This window comes from Mobula hypostoma, chromosome 1, assembly GCF_963921235.1.
Source record: "Mobula hypostoma chromosome 1, sMobHyp1.1, whole genome shotgun sequence".
NCBI classification, from domain to species: Eukaryota; Metazoa; Chordata; class Chondrichthyes; order Myliobatiformes; family Myliobatidae; genus Mobula; species Mobula hypostoma.
Window position 1 is genome coordinate 190,054,120 of NC_086097.1, and position 22,849 is coordinate 190,076,968.

The 22,849-nt window shown below is 41.5% G+C and overlaps 1 protein-coding gene across 4 annotated transcripts in view; it reads right to left on the bottom strand.

Moving 5' to 3' along the window:
- Positions 1-22,849, bottom strand: part of LOC134353657 (RNA-binding Raly-like protein) — a 1,079,267-nt gene that overhangs the window by 504,949 nt on the left and 551,469 nt on the right. The window lies entirely within an intron of this gene.

Here is a 22,849-nt window from a genome sequence, read left to right on the forward strand (position 1 = left end):
AATATTGACTCCTGACATAAATCATACCAGCTCTACAATTCAAATATGACTCAAAGATTTAATGAGCTGAAAAAGTTTTTGATTTATAGCCTCAAAATAATTGGCTGCAGCTCCATGTGACAAGACTATATGTATGATATGATGAGATTCAAATGTAATTCATAGATACAACATATTAAATTATCTACCAGTATGTTTATTCTCATGGTGCATAATTTCCTAACAAAGTATTATTCCAAGGTTGCATTTTAAGCACTGGTCAGAAAGAAGTCACTGCATCTGAACAATTGTTCACCTGCAGACATATCGTCTCTATCCATGCCTGTCATATTGTTGTATACTTCTATCATGTCACCTCTCAGACTTCTTTGCTCCACAGAAAAACAAAAACCTTAGCCCATTCAGTCTCTACTGATAACTCAAGTCATCCAATCAGGCAACATCCAAGTGAGCATTTTCTGCATTTCCTATAGCTTCCTATAGAGTGGTGACCAGAAATAAATATGATATTGTTTTAGTGTATTTGTCATGTACAACTCCAAATTAATAATATAACAGCTAAATTAAATATAGTTAGATATGCAGAAAATATTAATTGTTCAGTGACAACATTAATGCATGGACTTCAGGGGGAACCAGTTCCTATAAGGGTGAAAGACAAGGATAAGAAGTAGATGACAAGAGAGATCAATGGCTGGACAAAGAGAAAAGGAAGCTTACAGCAGGTACAGAGAACTAAAGACAAGGGATGCTCATTAATAGTATAAAAGTTGTGCTTTAAAATAAAATTAGCTAAGCAAAGAAGGTGATAAAATGTCACTGGCAAAATGGATTACAATAAATCATAAGGTAATCTGTAAATATATTAATGACAAAAGAATAACCAGGGAAAGAATGTGGCCCATTAATGACTACAGGAGAAACCTGTGTACAAAGCCAAAAGGTATTGAGGTCCTAAATAAATACTCTTCATTGGATTGTTTTACAAGAGAAATGGCCTTTGTAATTGGAGAACTTCACAAAGAGAAAGATAAAAATCTCGTTCAAGTCTCCATAAATAAAGAGGAATTATTCCATGTCTTACTGAGCTTAAATGTGAATCAACCCCCACAGGAAAATTAGATTTATCCCAGGCTCTTGCAAGAGACTGCACTCTGACTGAAAATATTAAATCTTTGCTGACTACAAATGGGGCACCCAAGGGAAAATGTGATTCCCTTTATCAATTTGGGCAGTAGGAAAAAGCCTAGTAATTAGGGGCCTCTCTGCCTAACATTAATAATAGGGAAGTTAATGGAAAAAAATTCTGAGAGGCAAAAATTAATGATTACTTGGAAAGGTAAGGACTAGTCAGAGATTATCAGTATGGCTTTGTCAAGGGCTGATCCAGTCTGAGCAACTTGACTGAGACAGCAGAGTGTACTAAGGATCGTGCGGTCAGTGTGGGTTACATGGAATTCATAAGCCTTTTGACAAACTCTCGCATAGGACAATGGTCTAAAAGGCTTGGGATACAGAGCAATTTGACAAACTGGCTCCAAAATTGTTGTGGCAATATGATTTTGATAATAAGTTTACATTGAACTTTGAACAGAATATGATCATAGGGAGTTGTTTCTGTAATTGGATACCAATGGAATTCTGCAGGATCAGTGCCAGGACCCTTGATGTTTGCGATGTATATGAATGATTTGCATGTGAATGTAAAGAGCATGATCAATACAGTTGAAGATAACACTAGGGTTAGTAGAGTTGCTAACAGTGTGAAGGTACTCTAAAGTTACAGAGACATTTTGGTGAAATTGGCTGAGAAATGACAGATGGACTTTAATCCTGATAGATATGAGGTGATGTGTTTTGGGAGTACAAGTAAGGCTAGACATAAACCTGAATGGTGGGGTCAAATGGATTATGGGGAAATAGAAGGACCTTGATCCTTGAAGGTGGCACCAGAAAATAAATGGCATAGTTAAGAAGGCATATGGGATACGGGCCTTCATTGGTTAGAAACCTAAATTCAAGAGCATGAAGCTTAAGTTCCAATTTTGTAAAACACTGGCCAAACTTCAGCTGGAGTCGAAGAGTCATAAAACTCTACAGCACAGAAACAAGTCAATCAGCCCTCCTAGTCCATGACAATCTATTAAACTGCCTATTCCCACCAACCTGCACCACACCGTAGCCCTCCTTTCCATGTATCTGTCAGAATTTCTCTTAAATATTGAAATCAACCCCACATCCATCATTTCTGAGGGCAGCTTCTCAATCTCACCACACTCTGATGAAGTTCTCCCTCATGTTTCCCTTAAACATTTCACCTTTCACCCTTAATCCATGACCTTTACTTGTAATCTCACCCAACTTCAATGTGAAAGGCCTGCTTGTATTTACTTTATCCCTACCCTCATAATTTTTTATAACCCTATCAAGTCTCCCCTCATTCTCCTTCACTGTAGGGAATGAAGTATTGACCTATTTAACATTTCCCTGTAACACAGGTCCTCAGGTCCTGGCAGCATCCTTGCAAATTCTCTCTACACTGCAGTTAAAGAATTGGATGAAATTCTTGTCACCACACTATAGGAAAAATGTGGTAGTGCTGAAGGGGAAACAAAGATTCACCAGGATGCTGCCTAGAATGAAGCTCTTGGCTGGAAAGGAATTAAAATTGCAAAACAGCTGACCGCGATGAGCCAAGGACAGTGGAAGCAAGCAAAACAAACCTCTATTTTTTCGCCATATGATTGAAGGAATGGTGACTGCTATTTTGCCAGACTCTTCTTGTAGCCACCATTTTGTGAAGTGGTTCTTGTTCAGTGATGGTCTGAGCAGAGAAACTGGTAGTATATGCAGTGACAAAATGGTCCATATTGATAATCTGTTAAACTTGAGATCATTTCCAAATAATGTTGCTTATTTGATTAGGTAGAAAATGGCAGGTTTATGAAAAGAACTGCCCATGATCTGAGGTAACCTGAGCCCAGTATTTGGCTGACCTGGCTAAACTAGTTTGAACTGGCCTGACTCAGTGAGAATAAAAAAAGTGACGCAATGCACAGGCCTGGTGGAAAAGTGATAAAGTAATGCTGCTTCCAGCCTTGGGCCAGATCCCAGAAGAAGTGACACAGGCTAGTCTGACAAGCTTGAGCCAATGAAATTGAAAGACAGAAATTCAATCTGATAGGAAAGATGATAAGGAGGATTTGCAGTGGCCTTTCAGTTAGTAAGAGGAGGATGGAGTTGAGCTGATGGGAAACCAGCCCAGAAAGGTTCTGAAGAATTGTTGGGTAAAGATGTCTGGAAGTGATGAAGAAGATGGAAGGAGTGAATGGGAGGTGGTATTCTGTGATAGGAGTTGTATGGAGGGGAGGCAAATGGCAGGTCTCTGGGAAATGGAAAATTAAGTGCCAAATTGAGAATGTAGTGGCTTGTCATTCATTGATGACGGCAGTAGACAGGATTTAAAAAATATTAGGAGACATTGTTTGCACAAGACCTTTAAGAGGTGGGGTTTTCTTAATGATTGTGAAGATAGGAAGCAACATGAAAAATTTAGGATTAAAAGTTCTGGGAGGAAGGAAAGTAACACCAAGGAATTATAGTGAATGACAGAGGAATAATCACAGGAGTGTCTCTGGATATAGCCATGGAGCAAGTTAAAATAATTTAGTCAGGGGTAAAGTTGTAGATCTTATATGGAAAATAAGAACAGGTTGCTTATCGAAGTTGATTTAATTTGATGGAAAAAAGTTGCTGGCTAGGGTTAGTTCAGGTTATATGAGTTATATCTTATGAGTTACATGGTTTGAGTCCATATGCTACCCCTTCTCAGATGTTTTCAGTGCCAAGCTTTTGGTCATGTAGCAGCTGTGGTAGGGGTAAAAAGCAGTGTGGTGGATGTGGTGGATGATTATTGTAGGCATTAGGCCAAAATGTAACAATTGTGGAGGGGAATGCAGGGAGAATTGTACATAATAAAGCTGTGAAAGTGTGGCATGCTTGTGTAGAAATGGGCATATCATATGCAGAGGCTCCTCAGAAAGTACAGAAAACTGTGTCAATGGGATGTATTAACATCCAGAATACAGACAGATTAAAGTCAGTGTGTAAGGTACATGATATTGTAAAGAAGAATTTGTTAATTGTTGATAAACTTTTTTTAAAAACTTTCTTGGTAGGTGTGGTAAATTGTACAGCACAAACTAAAAGTAGGACAGCAAAAATTATATTAACGACTGCAAAAAAAATACGGAGATAAAAGAATTAACTCTATATGTTATAAATGGTGCCTTACAAGAAGGGGTAAATAATATAACAGACTTCAAAGAAAGGTTAATGTTTTTTTTTCTTTTTGTCTTTTTTTCACAAGGGAATGCTAGCAATTTGTTAGCTAATGGACAGGCTACTTTAATGCTCATAATACTGTATGGGGTTTTAGTGAAACAAATGTGAAAGCGAGGAATACTTTCTAGAAGAAAAGTATGTGGTGTGTTTGAGTGATGCTCAGTAGGTGGCAGTAATGCACCCTCAAAGCTAATCGATAAGCTTCAAGATCTTGGCCTCAATAACTCTGTGTGCAATTGGATCATCAATTTCCTCAGTTACAGATCCCATTCAGTTCAGATTGGCAACGGCATTTTCTCCACAATCTCCATCAGCACAAATTCATCACAAGGCTGTGGCTTAGCCCACTTCACTACTCACGTTACACTTACGACTGTGAGTCTAAGCACAGCTCCAATGCCATATTCAAGTTTGCTGATGCCACCACTGCCATTGGGCATGTCAATGGTGGTGATGAATTAGCATACAGGAGGGAGATTGAAAATCTGACTGAGTGGTGCCACTACAACAACATTTTACTCAAAGTCAGCAAGACCAAGGAACTAATTATTGACTTCAGGAGGAGTTAAGTGAAGATCCTCATCAGGAGATCAGAGGTGGAGCGGGTCAGCAGCTTTAAATTCCTCGGTGTCCTCAGCCCAGCATATAAGTGCAATTATGAAGAAAGCGGGCATTTCCTCTACTTCCTCAGACATTTGTTAAGATTTGGCATGTCATCTAAAACACTGACAAACTTCGACTGATGTGTGACAGAGAGAATACTGGCTGGTTGCATCACAGCTAGGTATGGAAACATAAATGCTTTTGAACAGAAAATCCTACAAGAAGTAGTGGATATGGCCCAGTCCTTCATGGGTAAAGCCCTCTCCACCACTGAACACATCTACATGGGGCGCTGCCGCAGGAAAGCAGCATCCATCATCAAGGGCCTCCACCACCCAGGTCATGCTCTCTTCTCACTGCTGCTGTCAGGAGAAGGTACAGGAGCCTCAGGACTCTCACCACCAGGTTCAGGAACAGCTAATTCCCCTCGGTCATCGGGCTGTTGGACCAGTGGGGATAATTTCACTCAATTTCATTTACGTCATCACTTAACTGTTTCCACAACCTATGGACTCACTTGCAAGGATTCTTCATCTCAAGTTCTCAATATTTATTGCTTATTTATTTTTTATCATTTCTTTTTTTCTTTACTATTTTCACTTTGCTGGTTTTTCAACATTGGTTGTTTGTCCACCCTTTTGGGTGTGTCTTTCATTGATTCTATGATTTTTCTTGGACTTATTGAGTATGTCTGCAAGAACATGAATCTTAGGTTTGAACCTTGAGTCTTGGTCTGCCAACCACTATTAAACATTACTAGAAGAAGAAGAAGAAGAAGGATTTTGGATGTAGAAGCAGCAAAGCTCTAGAGACCAACCATTGCACAAGTGGACAACCTCACATGGAGATAATGCAGGGATCAAGTGAAACGTCCAGTGTAGACTCCTATTCCCAAATATTACCCTTTCTACTCTTCAACTTTTCAAGGAGAGTCAGGAAAACCTAGAGATATTTAGGCTTGTGTGAGTTGCATATTTGTGAACTAATCTAATAAAGTTGTTTATTAGTAAATACATAATCCCTCTGCGGCTAACAAATCACTTGTTGTTACAGCAAAGCATTTCATCTATGAGAAAGACTGGAGTTGCTTGGTCTGTTTCTGCTGGACCAAGAGGTGGGACATAATTGTAGTATATAAAATACAAGGGGTGTGTACAGTGCAGACTGCTTCAAACTATTTGCATTACTGGAAATGAATAAAGTCAGAGGGCACAGATTTAGGGTAAGGGTAAGAGATTTAGAAAGGATATTTTTCAACCAGGGTGTGGTAAGTACTGCAGGGAGACGTGCCGATGGTATAGAACAAGTGTCCAGATGATCACCTTGGCACTGGAAGTTACTGACCAAGTGTTGCTGAAAAGGATTAATACAGATTGGTGACTACAGGTCAGCATGGATATAATGGGCCAAACGGCCTCTTTCCATGATATATGACTCAATTACTTTGCTTTTGTGAAAGGAAAATGATATTGATAAATATCAATTTTTTCAACCTTGCAACATTTTTCCACGTTAATTTGCTGGTAGTTATTTTCTTCTTCATTGTTAGAAAGTGTTTTCCTTTCCCTCACAGCTCATCTCTGTCTTCTACATTCCAATTAGCTAATTCTTATACTTTCTATAATTAATATACATTCACATGTGAATGTCACTATTTAATCTTTATAAAACCTATAAAAATAGCCTTAAAATAAAATTTACGACACATGCAGTGATCAAAAATCAGATTTAAATGATCTTGTTTCTAATAACTTCCCTCTCTTTTCAAAAATATACCATTTCCCAAAAAAGGTTAAATGAACATGTGATTCTCTTGGAATCAGTTATTTATTATGTTAACCAATATATTTATTAAAATAATGTGATTAAACTTTAAGATATTAAAATAATATCTCAATATGCTGTGTAGGACATGTTTCCAATTATCTTGATCTCCAGTTGCTAATCTGACAACAGGTATGCCCCCTCCCAGGCAAACTACAGGGTAAACTTTGATTAACTTTGTGCATCAGAACCAAGCAAGAATTCTTCAGTAGTGGAACTCCCAACCACCATTATATAACAATCAATCACAGTTTCTCCAACATTCACAGGGATGGAAAACACAAGCTACTTGCTGAGGATTGCCTCTGCTTTCTTGTTAACACAATTCTTCGCTGTCTTCCATTGTCTCTGCTGTTCTGAACTATGTAAATGCGTATGCTTTGGGGGCTTTAAAATCTTTAACAAAGAACAATGCACAGTGTATAAAATGATACACATGAATCAGGAATGTATGGTTTAATTAAGTGCTCTATGTAGGTTGCCTCTGGAGTTTTTCAGGCATTAAATAATACCATAGGTAGCAGTTAAGTCAGATGACACAAGCCTTAAAGTGTAACAGCCATAAAACAGCAACTGCTTTCAGTTCTCAAAATAATCGTGAGATTCACCTCGAATCTTGCAGTCCTCACTATTCTCCTGGACACCAGAATGAGTAGAATATTCAGAATTTTTCTTTCGTCTTCGCAGGATATTTATTAGAATTGTATACTACTAATATTTCCACAAAATAGCATCTTCCCGTCTACAAGCTGACTGTCTTAGCACACAGACTCCATTATGTAAACTGAGACTCATTTTTTGTGGCTATGTTATGATGCACTATCAAAACAGCTTTCTTTCCACTTTCATCCCTAATGAGCTAAACAAGACTCAATAGGTCCTTGAGTCTCCTACGTATAAACATTTCCTGTAATTGTATTGTTCAAAGCCAAGACCATATGATAGAGGAGCAGAATTAGGCCAGTTGGCTCAACAAGTATGCTCTGCTATTTCATCATGGCTGATCCAATTTTCCTCTTAGCCCCGGTCTCCTGCCTTATCCCTGTATCCCTTCATGCCTTGACCAATCAAGAATCTATCAAACTTTGCCTTAAATATACAGACATCCCACCCTGCAAAAACTCATTTCAGGGATGTAGCACCACCATTTCAGGGAGGTAGCACCGCAACCCCTTATCCCTGTCCCCCATGGTCGACCTCCAAGGGTGTATGTAATACCTTGATTAGTGATTTTGTCTAATCTGTAAATCAAGTTGGGTATATGCAGAAAATGTGACATTAAATATGTACTTATATTATACTATCATGTTTATTCTATTACAACTTTAAGCAAGTCTACAGGGAGTTTGGCCTCATCAAGTGGGACATCAATAGCGTAGCTCCTTAGCAGCCAGCCAGCTAGTTTAAATAACGTTAGCTATGCTAACGAACAAATGACACCTGTTAAACTCACCTCAACATGTCTTTTACATTTTAACCCACCATGGGCAATAGAAAAGTCACTGTTGCAGACAGTGCAGCGAGAAACACTGTCATTATTTTTGAGGTCGACTGTAAAGCCCGCCCACAGAGAAAACTGATAGGTCTACTTAGCAGGGGTCCGCAATCGTTTTTGCACCGTAGACCGGTTTAATATTGACAATATTCCTGCGGACCGGCCGACCGGGGGCGGGAGTGTTAATCACAACCGGAATATAGGTGGTAAGTCAGTCGCATCATTACATTTTAAACACACAGCGCATATATTCCCCGTATGAACATATAAAATCATTGCAACACATCAATATCGCTGTATCAGTGGGAGCCCTGGGCTTGTTTACTGCAACAACACGGTGCCATCGAGGGGTGATGGGAGACAGCGATACTCGAAGGGGGTTCCTTATGTCCAGTCTATTCCGCAATTCAGTATTCGTTGCATTCATTGCAGAAAACACCGCTTCGCAGAGATACGTTGGAAATGGAAGCAACGTTTTCAGTGCTTCCGTGGCTTTCTCAGGATATTCAGCCTTGTCTTTCATCCAGAATGCCAGCAGAGATGTTATGTCAAACATACATTTCAGCCCGCCGTCATTTGCAAGCTCGAGGAGTTGATCTTTTTCCCCGCGCTGACATGGATGATTCACTGGGGACATTCACAAATAGGTCACGGACCCATTCCTTTGCATGTCTTGGGTCACTGATGACCTCGCGTGCATTAAAATTCAACAATGCGTGACAGGGAATGAGGAAAGGTGCAGCTGACTCATATTGTTTCATATCGCCAAATCATATCGTTTCCTTGCGGCCCGGTGTTTGGGGACCACTCTTAGCATGAAGAGAGACCAATCAGGATGCTCGCTCTCCCTCTCAAAAAATCTATTTCCAGGATATTGTATATAATTTACGGGCGTCAGGGAGCCACTATCGATATGGGGGAGACTCCTGGAACTTCCGCGAGAGGTGAGATGTCTGAATATATGTAAAGACTTGGCCTCCACAGCTGCCTGTGGTAAAGAATTGCACAGATTCACCACTCCCTGGCTAAAGAACATCTCTGTTTCAAAATGACAACTATCTATTTTTAGGATTATGGTCTTATGGTATTATGGTTAAGTGTCTTATGGTCTTAGACTCTTCCACCATAGGAAACATCTTCTCTATATCTACTCTTTCAACATCCGATAGGTTTCGATGAGGTTACCCCTCATTCTTCTGAGTTCTAGTGAATACAGGCCCAGAGCCATCAAACACTCATCATATGACAAGCCTGGAATCATTTTTGTGAACGTCCTTTAAACTCGTTTCATGTGTCAGCACATCCTTTCTCAGATAAGGGGCCCAAAACTACTCACAATACACAATACTCACAATGAGGCCTCACCATTGTTTTATGAAGCTTCAAAATGACATCCTTGCTTTTATATTCTAGTCCTCTTGAAATGAATGCTAACATCACATTTGCCTTCCTCACCACTGACTCAAGCTGCAAATTATCCTTTAGGGAATCCTGCACAAGGACTCCAAAGTTCCTTTGCACCTCAGATTTTTGTATTTTATTGTATCCTTTTATTTCTTCTACCACAGGGCATGAACATGCACTTCCCGATGCTAATTCTTTGCCCATGCTAGAATCTTTCCTGTAATGCCATGGGCTCTTAACTTGTTAAGCAGTCTCATGTGTGGCACTTCGCCAAATGCCTTCTGAAAATCCAGCAATCCAAGAACACAAGATCAACCGATTCTCCTTTCTCTATCCTACTTGTTATTTATTCAACGAACTCCAACAGATTTGTCAGGCAGGCAAGGTTTTCCCTTGCGGAAACCATATTGACAAAAGCCTATTGTATCATGTGCCTCCAAGTACCTTGAATCCACATCCTTAAGAATCGACTCCAATATTTTCCCGACCACTGAGGTCAGACTAACTGGCCAATAATGTCTTTTCTTCAGCCTTGCTCCTTCCTTGAAGAGTGGAGTGACATTGCAGTGTTCCAATCACCCGGAACCATTCCAGAACTTAGTGATTCTTGAAATATCATTACAAATGCCTCAACAATCTCTTCAGCCACCTCTTTCAGAATCCTGGGGTGTACACTTTCTGATCCAGATGACTTATCTACCTTCAGACCTTTCAGTTTCCCAGAACCTTCTCTCTATTAATGGCAATTTCACACACCTCTGATGCCTAAAACTTTGGAACTTCCACCATACTGGTAGTATCTTCCACAGTGAAGACTGATGCAAAATACTTATTCAGTTCATCCGATATTTCATGGTCCCCCCAGAGTACCTCTCCAGCATCATTTTCCAGTGGTCTGATATCCACTCTCGCCTCTGTTTTTACACTGTATGCACAGCACCTACAAAAAGTATTCACCCCCTCTTGGAAGTTTTTATATTTTATTGTTTTATAACATTGAATCACAGTGGATTTAATTTGGCTTTTTTGACAGCAATCAACAGAAAGACTCCTTTGTGTCAAAGAGAAAACAGATCTCTACAAAGTGATCTAAATTAATTACATATATAAAACGCCAAATAATTGATTACATACCTATTCACCCCCTTCAAGTCAGTATTTAGTAGATGCACCTTTGGCAGCAATTGCAGCCTTGAATCTGTGTGGATAGGTCTTCATTAGCTTTGCACATCTGGACACTGCAATTTTTCCCCACTCTTCTTTACAAAACTTCTCAGGCTCCGTCAGATTGCATGGAAGTCATGAGTGAACAGCATTTTTCAAGTCCAGTCACAAATTCTCAATTGGCTTGAGGTCTGGATTCTGACTAAGCCACTCCAGGACATTAACTTTGTTGTTTTTAAGCCATTCCTGTGTAGCTTTGGCTTTATGTTTGGGGTCATTGTCTTGCTGGAAAAAAACCTTCTCCCAAGTTTCAGTTCTCTTGCAGACACTTCAGGTTTTCCTCCACAAGTTCCCTGTTGTTTGCTGCATTCATTTTACCCTCTACCTTCACAATCCTTCCAGGGGCTACTGCAATGAAACATCCCCACAGCATGATGCAGCCACCACCATGCTTCATGGTAGGAATGGTGCGTTTTTGATGATGTGTTGCATTTTGCTTATGACAAACGTAGCATTTAGTCTGATGGCCAAAAAGCTCAATTTTGGTTTCATCAGACCATACAGCCTTCTTCCAGCTGACTTCAGAGTCTCCCACATGGCTTCTGGCAAACTCTAGCTGAAAATTCATGTGAGTTTTATCTACAGTGGCTTTCTCTTTGCCACTCTCCCATAAAGCTGGCACTGGTGAAGTGCCCAGGCAACAATTGCTGTATGTACAGTCTCTCCCATCTCAGTCACTAAAGCATGTAAGTCCTCCAGAGTTGTCATAAATCTCTTGGTGGCTTCCCTCACAAGTTCCCATCTTATTTTTTTATACTACGTGCATTTAGATACAACACCTTAAGTACTCATACAACACATTATCCTCCGCAACTTCCGCCACCTTCAACAGGACCCCACCACTAAGCACATCTTCCCCTCTCCACCCCTCTCCGCTTTCCGCAAGGATCGGTCCCTCCGCGACTCCCTTATCCGCACGTCCATCCCCATGGATCTCCAACCCGGCACTTATCCCTGTAAGTGGAAGTGCTACACCTGTCCCTACACCTCATCTCTTGCAACCACTCAGGGCCCCAAACTGTCCTTCCAGGAGAGACAACATTTCACCTGTGAGTCTGTTGGGGTCATCTATTGCATCCGGTGCTCCCGGTGCGGCCTCCTCTACATCGGTGAAACCCGACGCAGATTGGGGGACCGCTTCGTCGAACACCTCCACTCTGTCCGCCACAACAGACAGGATCTCCTGGTAGCCACCCACTTCAACTCTGCTTCCCATTCTCATTCAGATATGTCCATACATGGCCTCCTCTACTGCAACGATGAGGCTAAATTCAGGTTGGAGGAGCAACACCTCATATATCGTCTAGGTAGTCTCCAGCCCCTTGGTATGAACATAGAATTCTCCAACTTCTGGTAATTCCCTCCCCCTCCCTTCCCCTATCCCTATTTCACTCTACCCCCTCCCCCAGCTCCCTCATGGTTCCGCCTCCTTCTTCTACTACCCATTGTTTTCAGGGCTATGACGTCAATGTTCCCCCTCCCCCACCCCTTTGTCTTTCAAATTACTGGTCCTTCAACTGAAGCTACAAGCATTCTTCAAATCCTTCCCCATCTTTCATTCTTCAGTCCTGACGAAGGGTTCCGGCCCGAAACGTCGACTCATCGTTTCTAACTGATGCTGCCCAACCTGCTGAGTTCATCCAGCGTACTGAAAGTGTTGCTTTGATCACAGCATCTGCAGATTATTTTGTGTTTACCTTAAGTACTGTATTTGCGACCTTTTCTGATTTTGCATCCTTATGATTTGATACTCAGTTTTTTGGCTACAACTAAGTCTCATTACCTGCCTGCCCTTCCTGACAGTCTGACCGCATGCTACCTTTATTTTTTTGCCGTCTGTCCTATCCTGAGTCCCTTCACTCCACTTCCCACACCCCTGCCAAATTAGTTTAAACCCTCCCCAAAAGCTCTAACAAACCTGCCCGCGAGAATATTGGTCCCGCTTGGGTTCAGGTGCAACCCGTCACTTTTGAACAGGTCATACCTCCCCTAGAAGAGATCCCAATGATCTGAGAACCTAAATTCCTACCCACTGCACCAACTTCTCAGCCATGCATTTATCTGCCAAATCATCCTGTTTCTACCCTCACTGGCACATGGTACAGGCAGCAATCCAGAAATTACTACCGGGGAGGTCCTCCATACCAGACAGTGATGCAGCCTGTCAGAATGCTCTCCATGGTACAACTATAGAAGCTTTTGACTGTATTTGTTGACATGCCAAATCTCTTCAAACTCATAATAAAGTATAGCCTCTGTCTTGCTTTCTTTATAACTACATCGATTGTTGGGACCAGGTTAGATCCTCAGAGATCTTGACACCCAGGAACTTGAAGCTACTTTTGCTCTATTATATGCCTTCTCTTCGGCTTTAGATTAGATTAGATCAGATTCAACTTTATTGTCATTGTGCCAAGTACAGATACAAAGCCAATGAAATGCATTTAGCATCTGACCAGAAATGCAAAGAATAGTGTTATTTACAAAATAACTGTGAATAAAAAGTAAGTGCTACAGCACACAAATATAAAAGTACTGAGACAGTACAATATGGGTGCAATACTGCTTAGCGCTGTGATGTGAGGTTCAGCAGGGTCACAGCCTCAGGGAAGAAGCTCTTTCTGTGCCTGCTGGTGTGGGAGCGGAGGCTCCTGTAGTGCCTACCAGAAGGGAGGAGAGTAAAAAATCCATGGTTGTGAAGTATGTATATTTAAGTATATACTTTTTAACTGCTACCCATCCTTTATATTTTGCAAGGTGTGGGAATTAGTGTGGAGATAGTTCAGAGAAAGATTTTACCTGGATATATCTGTCAGGATGGCAGCTATTGAGATCAAGCAATGTCAAGTTGAGAACCCTGATGATCCAAGCCAACCCTGGACCCTGATTATCACCATTCATAAGCCCTTTACCCCTGGGAAGAAACACAGCATTTTGTCGGAGGTGTCCGTAATTAAAGTCACATGTGGAAATTCAGAATTCTGGTGCAAGCTCGAAGAAATGGTTGAAATTCACCAGATGCACGACCCCATTTACATCTGTGGTGCGCAAGTGGAACAGGTCAAAAGCTTTAAGTTCCTCGGGGTCAATATCACAAATGACCTGACTTGGTCCAACCAAGTAGAGTCCACTGCCAAAAAGGCCCACCAGCGCCTTTACTTCCTGAGAAAGCTAAAGAAATTTGGCCTGTCCCCTAAAACCCTCACTAATATTTATAGATGCACCGTAGAAATCAACCCTACAGAATACGGAAGGCACACACTCAGGGATTCAGGAACAGTTTCTTCCCCTCTGCCATCTGATTCCTAAATGGACATTGAATCTTTGGTTAGATAAAGATCTCCCCCTTTCCCTCCCACTTTCAAATCTCTTACTAGCTCTTCTTTCAGTTAGTCCTGACAAAGGGTCTCGGCCTGAAACGTCAACTGTACCTCTTCCTATAGATGCTGCCTGGCCTGCTGCGTTCACCAGCAACTTTTATGTGTATTGCCTGAGTTCAATGCTACTGTCACTTCATATGTGATGAGACCTGGGCGATGGCAGAGAGTTCAGTAGTCTTATGGCCTGGAGAAAGGAGCTGTTTCCCATCCAACAGTTCTTGTTCTAATGCTACAGTACCTCCTACCTGATGGTAGGGGTCAAAAAGGTTGTGGACAAATGGGTGGGATCATTGACAATGCTAAATGCCCTGCATACACAGCAGTCCGGTTAACTATTTCTGATGGGTGGAAGAGGGACCCCGATGATCCTTTCAGAATTACGCACAATCCTTTGTAAGAACCTACAGTTAGATTCCTTGTAATTCCCATACAAGATGGTAATATGGCTGGTCATGACTCTCTGGATGGTGCTCCTGTAAAAGTTGATTAGAATGGGTGGGGGGGGGGTGTGGGTAGCCTCACTGATCTGTGCCTCCTCAGGAAGTGGAGATACTGTTGTGTTATCTTGACCAAAGAGGTGGTGTTGAGGGAGCAGGTGAGATTGGCCATTATGTGCACTCCCAGAAACTTAGTACTCCTAGCTCTCTAGATGTTGTTCTATAGCTAAGAGGAAATGCTACATGTCACTGACATATATGATCATTTGTTAACCTTCCATCATGTTCCAGGACTTCTTTTATGCTTTCCATGAAAAACCAAAGGCATACTTTATTCTTCAATTCTTCAGAAATTGTTCAAATTTAAATTTATTCCTTCCACCATTATTTGTTATGACTTTTCCTGGAAGCCAGCTTATGTGGAAAAGAAATCTTCACTGTTTGGGGAGGTGTTTGCATCAATATGATTCCAAATACATTGTATAATTGTCAATTAACATAAATAACTTGTCCACAGTCATTTTACAGTTATCTATATGGATCTACTAGAAGTATCTTGTAGGGTACTTCTACACATGGAATAGTGCATTCGAGGACTATAGTTCACTATCCAGACATAGCATACTTCTGCTAGCTATGTGTTCTGCATGGAGCTTTTCCATAAACTTGCTTTGCCTTTCTTTCAGTACTGGTACCTTGTGCTGTCATTTGTGAATGCAGAATTCATTCCATCTGCAATGCAATAGCATTATTGTTTAATTCAGACCTGTGACTGAATCAGCCCACTATTCAAATTGTATTCACTCATTTGCCCTAAAGTCAGGGCTTTTTGTGCAGCTCCATGCATTTTGCAGTTATGACCAAGTAGCTGTCTTCTGTTGTTCATCGTGATTCCTTCATACGGTAGTCTCAACAAAGCATTTTCTGCAGTATTTGGTTTAGATTCTCTGTACTCAGTCATATCTGTACTGAAATAATAAACTGACTGACCACTGCAATCTGGAAGTCACATTCACAGGAAATACAGAACTTAACCCCAGAAAGGCCAACCAGGTTCAAAAACCAGTCTGAATGTTGTTCACAGAAAGAATGGTAAGGTACTATCGTTCGAAGTATAATCTCCTCTTGTACCTAAATGCATGTACGTATTTTCACTTATGGTTTGTCTCCTTGAGTCAAATGCAATAGCAACTGTTCACAACATGATTAATCACTGTATCTATTTCATTGTAAGAAGCATTGTAGGTACATTTAAGCACATGGTTGGTTGCAGTTGAAGGAAAGGTTGAGGCCAAAACTTGAAACTCAAAAATGTCGCTGAGCAACAACTTACTTCTGAATTTCTCTTGCAAATATCACATATCTTTCAATAATCCTTTTCATCCCACCATGTTTGATCTTACTGGTTGAAGAAGTACTGTCAACGCTGTGGTAAGGTCAGATAGGAAAGTAATGTCTGAACATCCCTAAAGATGACAGGAGCTCAGTAACTACAACCTGTTTTCATCTATTTGCAGAAAAATAAATTTCTTCTGAACGAAGGTGCATTTGTTTTTTTGTTCAGCTTAACATTATTTTATCTTACAAATACTCTCAGCATTTTCCAAACATGATCTACTCCTGGTTGCACAATGCTAGACTGCTACAGCATCTTACTTGAAGTCACATGGAATCTGGGTGATTATTTTACTCTAAACAGCGGTTTATAAAATGAGCATAAAGTCTAGTGGGTATTAACTGTGAAACAGACCTATTTTTCTCCAGCTATTCATTGTTAGATAGGCACATAAGACAAATCTAATTTAGAAAGGATCAACAGTTTTAACAATTGGACATAGATAGTAAATCTTAAGATGGGGCAGTGAGTACAATATGATAGATTTCCAGACTCAGTTTGAAGCTATCTTCAAATTGAACATGGGCAATTATAATGGTAAGGAGGTGGAGCTTTCTGAGGTGGACTGAAAATATAAGCTATGAGACAGGTCAGTAGAAGAACAATAGCAGATGATCAAACATTTGGTCCATTACACTCAGAAGGAATTTATTGTAAATGCCTCAACGACTATGATCCAATACCATTTATTTCCACAGTGATGAAGTGTTTTGAGAGCTTGGCGATGAATCATATCAACTCCTGCCCAATGAGTGACTTAGATCCACAGCAGATGCCATTTCATTGGCTTTCCACTCAACCCTGGAACTTATGACTGTGTGGCTAAGCATGGCTCCAATGCCATATTCAAGTTTGATGATGACATCACTGTTGTAGGCCAAATCAGCTTATTGGAGCGAGATTGGAAATTTAGCTGAGTAGTGTCTCAACAACCTCTTACTTAATGTTAGCAAGACCAAAGAACTGATTATTGACTTCAGGAGGAGGAAACTGAGGGTCAATGAGTCAGTCTTTATTGGGGGAAACAGAGGAGGAGAGGGTCAGCAACTTTAAATTCCTCAGTGTTAGCATTTCAGAGGATCCATCTTTGGCTCAGCACACAAGTCTTATTATGAAGAAAGCACTACTTCACCTCTACTTAGAAACATAGAAACATAGAAAATAGGTGCAGGAGTAGGCCATTCGGCCCTTCGAGCCTGCACCGCCATTTATTATGATCATGGCTGATCATCCAACTCAGAACCCCGCCCCAGCCTTCCCTCCATACCCCCTGATCCCCATAGCCACAAGGGCCATATCTAACTCCCTCTTAAATATAGCCAATGAACTGGCCTCAACTGTTTCCTGTGGCAGAGAATTCCACAGATTCACCACTCTCTGTGTGAAGAAGTTTTTCCTAATCTCGGTCCTAAAAGGCTTCCCCTTTATCCTCAAACTGTGACCCCTTGTTCTGGACTTCCCCAACATCGGGAACAATCTTCCTGCATCTAGCCTGTCCAATCCCTTTAGGATTTTATACGTTTCAATCAGATCCCCTCTCGATCTTCTAAATTCCAACGAGTACAAGCCCAGTTCATCCAGTCTTTCTTCATATGAAAGTCCTGCCATCCCAGGAATCAATCTGGTGAACCTTCTTTGTACTCCCTCTATGGCAAGGATGTCTTTCCTCAGATTAGGGGACCAAAACTGCACACAATACTCCAGGTGTGGTCTCACCAAGGCCTTGTACAACTGCAGTAGTACCTCCCTGCTCATGTACTCAAATCCTCTCGCTATAAATGCTAGCTTACCATTCGCCTTTTTCACCGCCTACTGTACCTGCATGCCCACTTTCAATGACTGGTGTATAATGACACCCAGGTCTCGTTGCACCTCCCCTTTTCCTAATCGGCCACCATTCAGATAATAATCTGTTTTCCTATTTTTGCCACCAAAGTGGATAACTTCACATTTATCCACATTAAGTTGCATCTGCCATGAATTTGCCCACTCACCCAACCTATCCAAGTCACTCTGCATCCTCTTAGCATCCTCCTCACAGCTAACACTGCCACCCAGCTTCATGTCATCCGCAAACTTGGAGATGCTGCATGTAATTCCCTCATCCAAGTCATTAATATATATTGTAAACAACTGGGGTCCCAGCACTGAGCCTTGCGGTACCCCATTAGTTACCCCCTGCCATTCTGAAAAGGTCCCGTTTATTCCCACTCTTTGCTTCCTGTCTGCTAACCAATTCTCCATCCACATCAATACCTTACCCCCAATACTGTGTGCTTTAAGTTTGCACACTAATCTCCTGTGTGGGACCTTGTCAAAAGCCTTTTGAAAATCCAAATATACCACATCCACTGGTTCTCCCCTATCCACTCTACTAGTTACATCCTCAAAAAATTCTATGAGATTCGTCAGACATGATTTTCCTTTCACAAATCCATGCTGACTTTGTCCGATGATTTCACTGCTTTCCAAATGTGCTGTTATCACATCTTTGATAACTGACTCCAGCAGTTTCCCCACCACCGACGTTAGGCTAACCGGTCTATAATTCCCCGGTTTCTCTCTCCCTCCTTTTTTAAAAAGTGGGGTTACATTAGCCGCCCTCCAATCCTCAGCAACTAGTCCAGAATCTAACGAGTTTTGAAAAATTATCACTAATGCATCCACTATTTCTTGGGCTACTTCCTTAAGCACTCTAGGATGCAGACCATCTGGCCCTGGGGATTTATCTGCCTTCAATCCCTTCAATTTACCTAACACCACTTCCCTACTAATATGTATTTCGCTCAGTTCCTCCATCTCACTGGACACTCTGTCCCCTACTATTTCTGGAATATTATTTATGTCCTCCTTAGTGAAGACAGAACCAAAGTAATTATTCAATTGGTCTGCCATGTCCTTGCTCCCCATAATCAATTCACCTGTTTCTGTCTGTAGGGGATCTACATTTGTCTTTACCAGTCTTTTCCTTTTTACATATCTATAAAAGCTTTTACAGTCCGTTTTTATGTTCCCTGCCAGTTTTCTCTCATAATCCTTTTTCCCCTTCCTAATTAAGCCCTTTGTCCTCCTCTGCTGAACTCTGAATTTCTCCCAGCCCTCAGGTGAGCCACTTTCTCTGGCTAATTTGTATGCTTCTTCTTTGGAATTGATACTATCCCTAAGTTCTCTTGTCAGCCACGGGTGCACTACCTTCCTTGATCTATTCTTTTGCCAAACTGGGATGAACAATTGTTGTAGTTCATCCATGCAACCTTTAAATGCTTGCCATTGCATATCCACCGTCAATCCTTTAAGTGTCATTTGCCAGTCTATCTTAGCTAATTCACGTCTCATACCTTCAAAGTTACCCCTCTTTAAGTTCAGAACCTTTGTTTCTGAATTAACTATGTCACTCTCCATCTTAATGAAGAATTCCACCATATTATGGTCACTCTTACCCAAGGGGCCTCTCACGACAAGATTGCTAATTAACCCTTCTCATTGCTCAAAACCCAGTCCAGAATAGCTTGCTCTCTAGTTGGTTCCTCGACATGTTGGTTCAAAAAACCATCCCGCATACATTCCAAGAAATCCTCTTCCTCAGCACCTTTACCAATTTGGTTCACTCAATCTACATGTGGATTGAAGTCACCCATTATAACTGCTGTTCCTTTATTGCACACATTTCTAATTTCCTGTTTAATACCATCTCCGACCTCACTACTACTGTTAGGTGGCCTGTACACAACTTCCACCAGCGTCTTCTGCCCCTTAGTGTTACGCAGCTCTACCCATATCGATTCCACATCTTCCCGGCTTATGTCCTTCCTTTCTATTGCGTTAATCTCTTCTTTAACCAGCAACGCCACCCCACCTCCCCTTCCTTCATGTCTATCCCTCCTGAATATTGAATATCCCTGAATGTTGAGCTCCCATCCTTGGTCACCCTGGAGCCATGTCTCTGTGATCCCAACTATATCATAATCATTAATAACAATCTGCACTTTCAATTCATCCACCTTATTACGAATGCTCCTTGCATTGACACACAAAGCCTTCAGGCGCTCTTTTACAACTCTCTTAGCCCTTATACAAATATGTTGAAAAGTGGCCCTTTTTAATGCTTGCCCTGGATTTGTCGGCCTGCCACTTTTACCTTTCTCCTTAGTACTTTTTGCTTCTACCCTCACTTTACACCCCTCTGTCTCTCTGCACTGGTTCCCATCCCCCTGTTGTGAACTAACCTCCTCTCGCCTAGCCTCTTTAATTTGATTCCCACCCCCCAACCATTCTAGTTTAAAGTCACCTCAGTAGCCCTCGCTAATCTCCCTGCCAGGATATTGGTTCCCCTCGGATTCAAGTGTAACCCGTCCTTTTTGTACAGGTCACGCCTGCGCCAAAAGAGGTCCCAAAGATCCAAAAACTTGAATCACTGCCCCCTGCTCCAATCCCTCAGCCACGCATTTATCCTCCACCTCATCGCATTCCTACTCTCACTGTCGCGTGGCACAGGCATTAATCCCGAGATTACTACCTTTGCGGTCCTTTTTCTCAACTCCCTTCCTAGCTCCCTATATTCTCCTTTCAGGACCTCATCCCTTTTCCTACCTATGTCATTGGTACCTATATGTACCACGACCTCTGGCTCCTCATCCTCCCACTTCAGGATATCTTGGACACGATCAGAAATATACTTGCAAAGATTCATTAGCTTCTGCTCATAAATGTGAGCCAGCCTTCAGTTCTTAAAATGTAAATGGTATGCAGTAATCAGCTTGAAGTTGAAAAGACAAACACAGATTTGCAAACAAGCACTATTTATAGCACAGGTTGCTGGCCATAGAACCTGTTTACTGCTGAAGATATGCCGTATAAGACAATGTGTATGTCAGTACCTCCAGTTGAACTCTGACTTTTTGTGTGCTCCCCCTAGCTGTCTGTGGTTTTGTATTGCCATGTGCTCCTGTCCCCATTCCTGCTCTACTCCGGCCCCTGTATTACTGCATACTCCGTCTCCCATCTGTTTCTCATTATTACCTGTATTGCTGCCACCTGTGTCTCATTGTGCTCCACCTATCATCTGCCTCTCTGTTTATTGCTCAGTGTATTTCAGTCCTCAGTCCTGTGCTTTCAGCTGTTTGTTGCCAGATTGTGCCAGTGAATTTTCCTGAGCCTTTCCAGTATTTGTATCTGTACTGTGTCTGTCTGATTATCCACTCTGCCTGTTTCCCGATTCTGGCTTTTGGATTTCTCTGGATGTTTTGATCTCTGCCTGAACTTTGATGCTAACTTTGTTTGCACCCTGGGATTTGTTACTCAATTAATATCACCGAGTGCACAGGACTGGGTCTGTGATTTGATCCCTGCTCCAGTGTCCTGAAAGTGTAATTTAATTTGGCTTGTTTGAAAACAGACAAGGCTGGCTGAGTTGCTTAGTTCAAGGAAGTTTGCAGACCAGATGGAGACAATTACATGGCACATCAACATCTGACTAATTAATAAGTTAGAAGGTTTATATATTCAGGGAAGTTAGTTTCACAGAAGTAATTGTGGGTACCTGGGATCTGTGCCTGAAAGAAACTTTTAGTTCAATTGTGTTAAAAGGAATCTGAAAGAATATTACGTGTGTGAAGTCACCTACATATCAAAGAAACAGTATAAATGAAGAGAACAGTTCAGGCTTATTGGGACTGGGATAAAGACCATCAACAAGCTTGAAAGATATATAGGGGTGAACTAGAGTCCATTCCTCTGCCTTTGATTTCTGTATTGGATGTCAAGTACATCTGCATTGATGATATGTCTTTTTAGCTTACAGAAATTGCACCTGTGCTTTGGAAATCCTTATGTGTTTTAGAAATTGTTTGTAATTTAGAAGTCTTATGCTAAAAATCCTGAGTTTTGTATTTTAGGGATGTTGTTTGGATTTAAACATATGTCACTGAAAGTAAACAACTGTGTTTTAAAGTACTTTGTTAGCTGGGAATAGCTTCTCCTTGGTGGTGAGGGGAGGGAGGAAGAACCACCACTTGAATAGTGGGTATTGCAGCTAAACTCGCCATGGAATAAACAGAAAAGTGAACTAGTCATTGAAAGTTGGGTAGTTACACTATAACCTCCCTTTAGTGAAGGTGCTTGCAAGTATTAATATCCAATAGGGCTCAAGAACTTCATTTGGATGCATCAGCAAGGGAGATGAGGCTGAGTACAGGGCTACAATAGTAAACTTTGTCACATGGTGTGAGCAGAATTATCTGCAGCTTAATGTGAAAAAGACTAAGGAGCTGGTGGTAGACCTAAGGAGAGCTAAGGTACCGGCGACCCCTGTTTCCATCCTGGGGGTCAGTGTGGACATGGTGGAGGATTACAAATACCTGGGGATACGAATTGACAATAAACTGAACTGGTCAAAGAACACTGAGGCTGTCTACGAGAAGGGTCAGAGCTGTCTCTATTTCCTGAGGAGACTGAGGTCCTTTAACATCTGCCGGTCGATGCTGAGGATGTTCTACAAGTCTGTGGTGGCCAGTGCTATCATGTTTGCTGTTGTGTGCTGGGGTAGCAGGCTGAAGGTAGCAGACACCAACAGAATCAACAAACTCATTCGTAAGGCCAGTGATGTTGTGGGGATGGAACTGGACTCTCTCATGGTGCTGTCTGAAAAGAGGATGCTGTCTAAGTTGCATGCCATCTTGGACAATGTCTCCCATCCACTACATAATGTACTGGGTGGGCACAGGAGTACATTCAGCCAGAGACT